Source organism: Lonchura striata, chromosome 6 (assembly GCF_046129695.1).
Source record: "Lonchura striata isolate bLonStr1 chromosome 6, bLonStr1.mat, whole genome shotgun sequence".
Taxonomy (NCBI): domain Eukaryota; kingdom Metazoa; phylum Chordata; class Aves; order Passeriformes; family Estrildidae; genus Lonchura; species Lonchura striata.
This window is the reverse complement of record NC_134608.1, coordinates 27,717,485-27,730,614: the sequence shown is the minus strand read 5'-3', so window position 1 is coordinate 27,730,614 and position 13,130 is coordinate 27,717,485. Positions and strand designations below refer to the sequence as shown.

General features: G+C 34.1%; 2 long non-coding RNA genes across 2 annotated transcripts in view; one reads left to right on the top strand and one right to left on the bottom strand.

The window, feature by feature from the left end:
- The window catches only part of LOC110475296 (uncharacterized), a 170,957-nt gene extending 162,337 nt beyond the window's left edge, over positions 1-8,620 (bottom strand). The window contains exon 1 of the long non-coding RNA XR_013340157.1: positions 8,560-8,620. This is a non-coding gene — a long non-coding RNA (uncharacterized LOC110475296). The remainder of the gene's footprint in view (positions 1-8,559) is intronic.
- The window catches only part of LOC116183731 (uncharacterized), a 118,802-nt gene that overhangs the window by 27,591 nt on the left and 78,081 nt on the right, over positions 1-13,130 (top strand). The window lies entirely within an intron of this gene.

The following is a 13,130-nucleotide window of genomic DNA, read 5'->3' as shown; positions in this document are numbered from 1 at the left end:
GTAACCCTTGTTGTCCCTGCTATGCTTCTCTGCTGGGAATGTTATCCCACAGTCAATATGCAAAGCAACAGGAGTAGATGATATTAACTAGGGATCTCTTTCTGGGATCATAGTCTCACTTGTGGAAAACTGTTGTGGGAAAACCAGGGATATCAAGTACAAGAGGACAAGAAATAAGAATCTGATCAGATTCTGCATCCAAAGCAAGGACTTTGACTTGACCACTTTCCTAGCTGAGAAATCAATTTCAGGGAGTCAGCAACAGCAGTTTTGTAAGTCTACAGTAAAACAGGATGCTACAGCATGTTTTCTGTTCAGAAACAGTAAGTCTGTTTCAATTGGGTTTTAAATGTCTTCCTAGTCCTGACATAATCCTAGCTGCAGGCTTTGTTGAACCAACTGGTGTTTATTTTGAAACTGACATCTTAATTCCCATAATCTGACTGCTTGTTGTAGGTCATTATCTCACCACCAATGTGCTGACCACTATACAAAAAGGTGGAAAGAGTAAAGAACCTTTAAATGATATGTTAAAAGTCACACAATTTTGTTTGAATTACTGTGAAAGTTGTATTCATGTTTCTGTTTTCAGCTCCACTCATCAGTTGTTTGTAACTATGCTAGAAAAGATTCTCTCCTGGCTGGAGCCCAGCAGATTGGTGCTCAGCTTGAGAGGAACAGTATTATTTAACTTTGAAAATATTTATTGATTCATGTTTTAATTAGCAGTAAAAAGCAATTTGTTTATTTTCAGAACACTTTCCCCCTCACATTTAAGGGCAAATTCTACTCGTTTTGTGTTTCACTTGCATAAAGGTGACATTTTCATAGATGCTTGCTTGGCACAAGGCAGAATCATGTACTTGGTATCCTGCCCTTGCTTTTTGAAAGATCCAGAATTGGCAGCTTTGGTTATGCGTAGGGGGTTTTTGCTCTCTCTATAATTTGCTACCCAGATCAAATATGGAAATTTTTAACCCATATTTTGTGGCTTTTGCATTTTTGCATTTGTAGGTGTTTTTCCTGTAATATGCTTTGTTCTGACATTTAAACACAGAACAGATATGTTTAAAATGCTTATGCCTAAAATACTATTCATCATGTTTCTAAGTTTGTATGGTGCATTCCAATGAATAGTTAACATTTTGGATCCCAAAATAATCTCGACAAAGCACCATTTAATGTAGAAGCCAGGAAAAATGGTGGCAAGTAAATCCAGGTCTAAATGATACTGCATTATTATCCAAAATCATGCATTTCATCTATCTCAGCAGCATTTAGATGAGGAACTTTTAACAATGTCACTAATGTTACTGGTACTTGCAATGAATATAAAGTATGGATAGAAAGTATTAATTATTATCATTGCAGGCTTGAAAGTTGAAGCAGTGTTATTTTATATGACAAATGTTTTGAACATCCAATACTGCTTCTGAAACATTAGAACTGGGCAAAATGCTCATGAGAAAGGTATTATTTGTTTTCAAAAACAGCAAAATAAAAAAGTAATCTATTTTCTATTCTGCAATTGATTCAGAAGGAAATTATGTCATTTTCAAAATAATGACATTTCATTTATCATTATTTAGTTATTTTCAGACACTTGAAAAATATGTCTTTCTATACCCATATTTGCACTCATAAGTACTTTAAAATCCTAATGAACTGTATAGTGTGGGATCTAGCAAGTATTTTCATATATAGAGTCATTCTTACCAGACAAATATTTTTAACCATTCTTTGCGCATTGGAAAACAGATGCTCAGACAAGTGCAGGCATATGCTTTGTATAACATAAGTACAGGTACTGTGATATTTTGTGTTGTGTTGTTACAATCCACAGCTATCTTGTTCCTGTGCTGATTGTCTCCAGTGTAGAAGAGATGGAAGAGAAGCTCATATGTATCCCCACTGTCCAAAGCACAGCATGCTGCCTCAACTCACTGGTGGCTATTGAAGTACACGTGTTGGGATGTGGAATGTAAAGCTCTGTTTCACTGACCAGCTCCCCTGATGGGGTGGCAATCTCTAGCAGAGAGACACAGCAACTAGCTTGGAGCAATAGGGTTTCTTCCTTTCTTCATTGCTATGAAAAAGAATACAGATGACAGCACAAAGCTTGCTGGACAGATGTTTGCAGGGCAGATGTTAGGCCAGTTGAATGCCACACTGAGTGACTGCAAAGAAGTTCCAGCAACCATGGGTTCGTGTTTGAGAAATTGCTGGCCACAGGTGCCCTTTTACAAGAGAGGATAATCGCATCAGCAACAATGTCAGAATGGTATATCTTCTCAAACATCATTGCAACTTCTGCAAGAGAATACAGAACTAAAAACCTAAGTGCTTGATGACAATCTTCAGAGGCCTTGTACTCATATACAGTGGTCTAACTGTCAATACTAGCTTTTAGCTCATGCAATTAGTTATTGCATGCAGGTATTTAATGCTTTGCTGAAAAAAGTGTGTGAGTTTGAATTCATTCATGGATATATTGCTGTCATTTTGACCCACTGGGTGAGAATCCCTGTGAAACAAATCAGTGCGCTCAAAATTCTTTAGATCAAATTTATATTCACTTTTCATAGACATAGAGGAAAAAAGCGGGGGGAAAGCTGCTATTTTCCTTATCTGGAAGGAAGGACAATAACTCTTCCTAAAGCTTTCAATTGCTCATCTCTCCACTTCAACCTCAGATATTTCTAGCATTCTGCTGCTACCTTTGTCTAGCAGAGAGGTTCCAAAGCTGCCATTCAAAGTGTTTCTCTCCCCACAGATGGGAACAGATCTATTATCCATAGCATCATCAGTCTTTGTCAGCCAATCTGTCAGCTATGAAGTCATAAATTACAGCATCCAAAAATTCTTTCTGTTCATGCTTCTTCACTATTATTTTAAAAAATATTTAAAAAATATTTATTTCAATCAATATAAATAAAAATCTGCATTTAGCACTTCTTACAGTAGAATTCCTCTTATTCCACCATAAATCTCTAATGGTGGTAATGTAATGCCATATTCATGGGGATTAAGAGCATGTCTGACTATAAACAAATGCCATGGCTTACAGTTTACAGTTTCCTCTAAGAGAAGAGCTTAGATGAGGAAAAGGGTTATTTTGTATCTATTTTTATACAGCATGTTTTATCCATCCTGTATAATTCCATGCAGTTGCACATCTAGTAAACACAAGGAGAACAAACAATTTTCACTTACAGGCCTATATAGGCTCTGTCTCCATTTGTGCCAAAGTTTATATTCAATTCTGCTGCCGCTCCTGGAAAGGAGCTTTGGAATCACTTTGTCCATCACAATGCCACCACACAGACAAATAGTATATATGTGCACATTGATCAAGCCCTTAAAGCTGGCTAAGAAGCTTGGCTGCACTGCAGGCAGGGTGTCCTTGATATTCACACATGCTCCTGTTTGGGACATCTCTGTGTTCTCCACCTATCTATACTAACTAAGGCACTCTCTACTAATCCCTTCCTGTAAAATCCACCTCAAATCGTTCCAGTGGTTCTCTTCACCAGCTCCAGCATGAGCTTATCTCCAGTGACTATGGATGACCACAGCTATATACAATAGTAAAATGATCCTACCAGTTTCCTGTGCGTTAGCAGGTATATGGCTTTTCTGGAAATACTTGATTAATCCAAAGTTGGTAAAGTAGAGTCTCTCTAAAGTCTCTTAAAAAAGTCTCTGCTTTTGTATCTATCCCTTGGCAATGAACATTAATCAATTAAATGCTTCCCTTCCTCTGATTTTTTTCAGATAATGATTTATCATATATGTTTCTTTACATTTCTCTAATTTCATTCCTTAATATCTTGATGCTGTCCTGTGGAACACTTTGATTATGAATCTCTCTCTCGTGTCATTAGAAAATTTTAAAACAATTTTTTTTGGTCAGTGTTATCAATGAAAATGCTATGTACCATCAGATACTGCTCAAATCCCAGGAGAAACAGGTAATCTGTTAGCTTAAAAATTTGTTTTCAGTCCAGGCAATTCTTGTCTCTCTTTTAGTAATCCTGCATCACTTTTACTCATTTTTCTCTTATGTCTGTCCAGTTAAGTTAATGACTGGTTAGATAACCATAGATTGTTTATATAATATGCTACATTTCCAGGTGAAAATGAGTATGATGATTACTTGTTGAAATGCAGTGGCTTGAGGAAATTCTGCACTTTCCTTGTGTCTCACTAACCTTGTTTTCTTAAGTCCTAGAGGCCATTGATTCTTTGTTTTCTTTCCTATGTATTCTCTTTTTCCATATAATTCTCATTACACCTCTCCCATTCTTCCAGAGTGTGAAATTCTGTCTTCTCAGTCCCTTTTTCCTGATTGTAGTCACATTTCTTTTCCATAGCAAACACTCTGCTTTTTCTTTCTGAACACAGTAGCCTGGTTAAAAGCTTTTTTGTATCACAGAGAAACAAATTATTCACCAAGTTTCTCCTCTGACATTGATGATACCTGAATTTTATTCATGAAGTGATATACCTGAAGACTGCATGTGTTCAAGGTCCTTTAGGAGTGTGACTAGCTCCTTGTGGTACAAGTATTCTAGGACTATGATAACTTTATAAAAATTAGGTCATTTATAAAGAATCATAAAAATTATTAAAATTTTGAAAACATATTTTCCCAGTTATTTCTTAAGTCTGTAAATCTTTTCCCTCTTGGATATATACAATGAAGAAGGAAAAAGTGCAAATTCACAATTATCAGCATATATTTATATAGAGGCAATACTTCCATGCATGGGCATATATATATATGCACATACATATACATATGAACATGTATGTAGATAAATCTATAATAATCCTGAACCAGTTACTTCAAAGCAGTTAGCATGTATACTGCAGATTTCTATGGCATGTACCACTGCTTTCACAGAACTAGGTAAGGTCTACTAAATAATTCACTGCTCTGAAAGATTATGTAGCCAAAGAAAGAAGAGATCAAATTGAATATGTTTTTTTTATTTTTAATTTATTTATCTGTTGAATATAGTTACATTATTAAAGACCCAGCCTCTGGGAGGATACTTTTAATAAGAGTAAATTAAATATAGTTCAAATTAAATCTTTACCACTGAAATGCATGGCCATCAAGAAGACACTTCAGAAATCATGTCTCTTTTCTGCTGCCAATAATGCCACTGTACCAGTCAGTGAATTGGTTTGGTTTGTGCAATACAGCAGGTATCCTTTTACCATGTAATTCATTATTCTAGGTTAAATGCAGCTCTCTTGATGATCTGGTCTATAGAAACTTGGAGTAAACCACCAAGGTAGCAACTCACCTCCCTTTTGCTACTGTTAACATAATTGAAAACACCTGAACCTTCAGGGTGACATAGAAGAGCAAGGTATTGCCAGCAGTAACCCTTTATTTGGAGATATTTCATGCAATGCTGAAGCAGGAGGATTCTTATGAACTTGGAGCCATTAAATGAGTTAAGTCAAAACTTCACTGAGACATACAAATGAAGGTTCTGTCTGCAACCAGAGTATTTCAAGTGTATGATTTTGGTTATTTTGCATTTCTATTACCTAGTTAATATATTTATTATGGTTTTGGCTAGGTGTTTCTTTTTTTTTTTTTTTTTTTTTACTTGAAAATATCTGATTTACACTATTTAAGTTAAAAATTTTAGTCAATGCAGACCCTTTGGAGGAGTATCTGTATTCACTCTCGAGGGATGAAAGGTGACTGAAAACATGGTGTAATGGCAGGGACTACTCTAGTGTGTGCAATGCAAATGGAGAGCATGGAAATATTTTGAACTTGCTCCAGTTACATTCTGAAAGGATTGGCTTACAAATACATATGAAAATGCTGCTTTGAAATAAGAAACATATAAACAATGTATAGCCTTTCTCAAAGGGAAAAAAAGTGTGGAAAAGAAAGTGCATGAAATATACTCATGTTACCAAAAAAAACAAGATTTTTTTGTTACTAAATATATGGCAATTCTCTGCAAAAGGTTTCAGTCTCAAATTCTATTTTACCAATGCCTGTGATCTCTTTAGAATGAAAGTTAGATGATAAAGCTAGATGTGAAATTTAAAACAGGTGTTTTCTAAAATAATGTTCACTGAATCCTACTAACTTTGAACTCTGTAAAGTGCACATATCCACCAAAAAGAGAAATTTTTCACTTCTTTAACTGATCGTTAGGACTTTTCTCTAAATTTTGAAAATATTTTTCACCCTATATTTTCTTTCCATTTACTTATCTATTGAAAAATAAAACTTGACTTTCTAAGGTATTTAGTTCCACTATCAAAGCTGAGCTTTACTTTTTATACAGTTTCTTGTCTAATGCATGTCTCTTAAGGATTTCAGTTCTATTTTATACAGTTCATACTGACAAGATCTCTGTTTTGGGAGAACTGGGGCAAAAAGACATTCTTCCTGATATAGAAGGTATTCTAAAGATATTATTTCATCATGAAAGATAGCCATACATGAAATACAGTTTTACACATTCACAGAAGCTGATAGTCAAAATTGGTTAATAATGAATTTATCATTATTTAAGTAAATTTATATTCTGGACCTGCCCCTGCATTTTGAATATCACAGATATTTTTAATATCTGATCCCTAACTATTTTCTCAAAGCTGTCATAAATTTATAAGGCTGTATATTATACTATTTTACTATAAAAGGCAGCTATTTTGTAATAATTAGCACATCTTCCAACATAAAAGATGAAACTCTCAAAAAAAACAATGCTCTACTCCAATTCAATTGTAGTAGTATTAAAAATAACTTCTTCCTCCAACTACATATTTGTAAAATGATGAAAGAAAGAAAACAATGTATGCTACCTTTTTTTCCTTTTCCTGTTACATTTTTTCCCATGGTGGTGTGAATATTCATGTCATCTGACATCTATAGTGCATTCAAATAATTTTAGAAAAGCCAAAAATTATATTGGTCATCTCTCTTTCTTTCCTCTTTGTAATTAAGATCTCATTTTAAATCAAATCTTTCCATTTATGAAAGTAGTGATTGAGTTTTGATAGCAATATGGTGTCATTCAGAACACTTCTCAGCATTCCCACAGTAAATGCAGAAATTTATCTTCACTTAGTCCATAAATGCCCTCTGGTGACTATCTCAAAAAATGCAAGCAGTTTTTCCTCTGATATTACTTTTTCAATCACGAGCACGGTAGTTCAGCCAACTAATGTTGAGGTCATAACAGAAAATAAGCAGATAGAAATTTTAGAGATTAAACTTCTGTGCATAGAAGACTTTCTTTAATTTCTGTTTGGCTTGTCAGGCCTGAGGTTTTAAGGGAAGAAGTAGCAATACTGACCTTATGCAACTCTCATTCCCATGGATTTAAAATGTTGTTCATAAGAAAGATATTATAGAAAACCTTAATTTCTTTAGATAACAATTTGAAAAATAGAGATGCAGCCAACAGATAAAAAGAGAAAGCAATGCTGAGAATTTAGAAATCAGAAAAAATATCCATAAAATAAGCATTAAAACATTTTTGATCTATAAAAAGATTTATATAAAGTTCAGACTAGTAAATTTTACTGAAAGTCCTTTCCTCAAAATTTCAGGTAAGCTAAAAAATTATTTACACATATTAGAGCCTATTAGTAGTTTCTTTAGCTTATAAATTTTCCTATATATTCTAGATTGTTGTTCTTTAGTTTGTGACAAAATTGCTGAATTTTATACTGCTTCATCATCTGTGCATTGAGAGCAATTAAAGTTATAGTTTGTTCTTACAGAGTGTCCATTCTTCATCTCCTGGATTTTATCAAGATAATATAAATAAATATTTGAAATTTTCCCTTGTAAAGCCCATAGGAACAGTAGAAAACTCTCCAGCTTATAAATATGCACTGCATGCTATTTAATTTGCTCACTCAATTGAAAATTTTCCCCAAAATGGTTCCTCTATTCCTCTATATCTCACGCAAGGCAGTTCTAGAAATATTTCTAAGGGAAGGTCAAGGTAATCTTTCCCAGTTAGTCTGAAGATTCACAGAATGAAGGCAATAGCTCAAAACTGTCAGTAGTTAAGAAAACTAAGAATTTTAGAAGTTGGAAATATAAGGAAAATATGCCATTACCCAACTGATGGTTTGGTAAGAAAAATGTAATTTTATGTGTCAGCTCCCACCACCCACTTGGACATTAGTAGAATGGATCAGGTCAATAAATATTTTTTAGGCTTGCATTAGAAACATTCTAACCAACACTGCATGCCATAATAGAAACTAATTTAAAAAATCAGGCTACTTTATACTTGTTTAGTATTTTTCCCTTTTAGCATTAGACATGTAATTTAAAACAATATAAAAGGCGTTGAATTTGGTGATACTAAAACAAGATAGCCTGAGTGCATCCAGAAACATTCCAGCAATGAGTTTGTGGAATGCTTTTGCAGTAGTTGGTTTGATCCAAAACATCTGTATTGAAAAATCATTTAAAATTTATGATAGCCTTAACCCCGTTACAATAATACACTCTAATATGATAGAACAAATATATAAACAAAGAAAAAGTCATACCTTGCAATACAATTCCCTTTGGGGAATCTGGCCAAGAACAAAAAACCCATTGTTATTCCATGAGTTAGCAAAGAAATGCTAAAGAATAACAGCACTCAACAGTCACATTGAGTACAAATTTTATTTGCTACATTATTTCAAATGCATCATTAAACAGTGAAAATCGTGTCTTATAAAGATATCTTAGCTGTGTCAACAAGTTCGTCTTAAGAAAAAGGTTTGATTTTTCCTGTGTGTGACAATATGCCAAATCATGATATTTCCTAAAATACAGGATTTAATGTACTCAGTGTTCTTAAATCTAAATATGTCCAAAAACTAGATCGCTTCACAAGCATAATCACCATCATGAGAGACAAAAAAGAACTCAATACAAAACAAAAACCCCTCCCAAAACAAAAAAGACCCAAATCCTTAAAACTGTGCCTCTACTATTCTAAGTGCATGTGGTAATGCAGATCGTGCGTGTTAACTTTCTCTATTTAAGAAGTCAGCTAAAATGCCAGAAAGGCTCAGTAAGCCATAGTATTGACTGAAAAAATGAAAGAGTGGTTTAAGTGCCCCACAGCTGTTCCTTTCCCTAAGAAATAAAAATAATTTTCTTTAGGACTCTCTGTGTTACCTAGTGGCAGGGCTTGGAACATTGAGGTAGGCAGAACTGGATGATCTTTAAGGTCCCTTCCAATCCAAACCATTCTAAGGTTCTATGATTCAGTGTTTGTGCAGGAGACACTTGTAATAGGCAGGCAGGTAGGTAGGCAGCTAGGCAGATAGGTAAAGAGCTAAGTCTTTCAAATGCACATAAAAGTAACTCCTTTAACCATTAATTTTACCACTTTCATCTTCATCTTTCCCTAGTGTCTCCTTTTTAGATAAATTCAAAAGTTGTAGGAATTTCTTTACAAGATATTTGCACTTTCTATCATTTCTTTCTGTGGTTTTGTCACATATTTACCTTAGTGTGATGCTGACAAATAATACTGCTTATTAGATATGGCAGGTGGAATAAAAATATTCCATGTAGACAGTACCCCTGGAAATGATCAATAGCTTTATTTTTACGTTGCATGTATTTTTGGTATGTCATTGTTCTAGACAAAGGAACCCTGCCCAGTATGAATACCATACTTTTATCAAGATGAATCTGGAATGCTTCCTAGGTTATACATCTGCTTGCTCCATCTAATTTACATATCAGAAGATATGCTGACCAGGGGATATGGAGAGTAATTATATGTATTACAAGTTGTTAGGCTACTATTTCTACAACTGGCAAAGACTCATCACCACCACCCCCTAAATCTGAATAAGCTTCTGGTGATCTGGCTGTCAGAAGCAAGTTAAAATGCTTGTGTGCCAGATACAACTAGCTCTACTGTGTTTGCATGCTATGGTGGACATATTGCGAGGTTGTCACAAGCTAAACATTTTGCCACTGACTGGAGGACGATAGCTTTTAAACATTCTAATATTATATGTTGCACTTAAAATTCTTTATCCTTTCTGACAGATTCCCATTTCTTTACTAATTGTTTTTCATAAGCTGTGTTTATCTAGTTGATGAGCTCTGGACAAAAGCAGTGGTAGAGGCAGATTGAAAATAAATGAGTTGTTTTTAAGGAACAGAGTGTCTTCTTACAGTAGCTGCTCTAGCTGGTTGTGCTGTCCCTCCAGCATGCAGGGACAGTGTCAAGACTGCAGAACACCACTGCTTTTTCACAATGTGCTTTGTAAGTGAAATGGCATATTACAGTGAGGCCAACACTGCAGGAAGTGTTGCTAAGTTTTGCTGCTGTGATTGTTGCTTGACACGTGTCCAACAATTAAGACAATAATTATTGGGTAGTATAATGGCTTGTACCTTAGGTTTGAAGAATTTTAAATAACTTGTTTGAATTTCAGTGGTCAACTGATATTTGTCAGTACTCGTGTCAGTCACTAGAGAGGAACTAGGTTTTGCATGTTTCCCCTGAGAATCCAACACAAAACTTGGTTTTTCTTTGTTTTTCCTGGCTGTTCTTTGTGCCCCATCAGGAATGCTGAAACATTAGCCCAGGTCTTTTATACACACATAGAGTAAGTGTATAGTGTTATACACAGTGTCAGGTCCAGAATGCTTGAAAAAAGATTAGCAGGGAACATGCAGTCTAAAGTAGATATGTTGGTTAGCAGTGACTGTGTCTAAGGAACAGACTGTCATTTTGGAGAGAACACCTTGGTGCCAGAACTTAAACCTTTTGGCATGAATCTGAATTTGCTCTGCATTCCACTGGTCAAAATTCTGCTTGTTACTGACTAAATGAGAAACATAAAAATAAAATTCTGACAGAGTTTTTCAAAAGTATCCAATATTCTGAAATGGATTTAAATGCTGATTTAGCATCAGCAACTCAGCAGAAGGCATTTCTCTATCTACTTACCAAGCCACATGTTTCCTTCAGAGAAGTAGGACACTAAAATTGTCCTTAACTCACCTTTAAAGGACTGGTAAGCAATGTGAGATGTCCAGCACAAATGCAAGGGATCTTTCATGTCCATGACGTTGAAGAAATAAGGGCAAAGTTTACCCCAGGTCTGGGTTCAGATAAGAGTCTAATATTCAATTTAATATAGACACACTTGGATTTCTGTTCTTGTTAAAAGTGCATGCTCAGAAAAGTACATTTCATGAGGTTTCCTTAATGATGTGCTAATACACGCTTGTATTCTAAACTTCAGAAGCCTTCAGTAAACTTTTGAAAAATCATCTTTTTTCTTTGGAACCATTTGTATAAATGTGCCAAGTTAGTCAGTTTGGCTTGTACAAAGAAAATGACAATAATAACTTTTACAGAACGTCCCATAACTATGATTTTTATTAAAAAGTAATCAATATTGAAACCTTGCATATGTAGTGATATGGTGTACCTAGAAAACTTCCATTCATTGATTTAAGCTTTCATATACATTAACATAATGACTTCTACAGAGAAAGCTTATGGTAGTGATTTAGTGTAATATGTATTTAGTACATATGTTTCTAATCATACTTAATCATCTTATTTCTCTATAACAGTTGTAAAACATGCAAAAACATCTAAAGAGTGGATGCGCCATTCTGTCTGATAATGAAAAAGATCTTCAATACTTAGGTCAAAAGAAAAACAAGATAAATTAGGTATATTGAGTTTTCTTTATTATTTTAAGTAGTCAGAAATCAGTCAGAGCCAAAGTATTCCAAAAGTTCAGAGTCCTGAGAACTTTAGTAAGCAATTGATATTGCACGCTACAATAATTATTTATTTATTTATTTCATACGTCACCACTCTTTCTTTATTTCATACTTTCTGTATATACATTAAGAGATTATTGATTTGATTCTCCTGTCATACTGGTGGTGTGATGTGTAATCATGAGGTGAAAGAAAGTTTGAGTATGCTACACAGTCCTTGGATCAAATGTGCTGCATATCTCCCATAAAAATTCTTCAACCCTCATGCTCACAAACTTTTTCATTCTTGTTTTCCATTTTCCTTATTAGATATGGTCTTTAGAAAAATTGAGTGTTCAGTGATCTTATATCACTACATGTGATCTTATATCAGTACAACATCTTGTTTCCAGCATGCAATTTCATTTTAGAAGCTAAGAAAATGTAAAATTTTATTTCCTCTGTCAAGTTAACCATGTGCTGGATGTTAGCACACATCTATAAAAAGCTACCAGTAATGCAGAACTGGGCTTGTAGTATTGCATCTAGGAAAGGATTTTAGCTACTCTATTAGCTCTCATGATTATATCTGGTTTATTTGCTATATCTGGAGATTATTAAATATACTACCTACATTGTTTGATAACCACCCAATATGAGCAATCGTATTCACTAATGTTTGAATTGCATGATGTTAATCTGAAAAATATTAAGATCTTAGTCTTGAAATTAATTTGGTTGTACAATTGACAAATCCATTTTAATGGCTATGGTGCCTTTAATTAAAAGAAATCTTATTTCAGACTTAAAAGATTTGGTTTTACTCTTCAATAAATAAAATAAAATATTAAGGAACTACAAAAATTAGATATAGTGTTCTAATGTTATTTTTTATGACTGTGATTCTTTTCCATTATGGTATTTCAGAGGCAAACTATTGTGCATTATATTACCATAAGTTTTTCCTTTTAACTTTTCCGAAGTTGTTCAGAAGACTTAATGGATGGAAATAAGAAGACTTGGATGGAAATAATTTGTGAGATACATTAGAAAGTTCCATAACTATCTTTAACTAAATCCTCTTTAAAAAATAATACCCCACAGTAGATTTGCTAAGTATGGTCGTAAATCAGTTTTAGAATTATTTCTTCTTTATTTTTGTGAAAGTAAATTGCCCCACTACATATACAGTGACAGGAAATTTAATTGTACTGAACCTTTATAGGATGTGTCCAAACAACTAAAGAGCTGTAAACATTGATGACTTATTAATTGCTTCTTTGGGATGTGCAACAGAGTAGCAGCAGTATAAAAAATAATTTTTTCATGACAGTGGTATCTAAAATATAATGCTGTGTATTTTAGTACAAGGTTCTCAGTG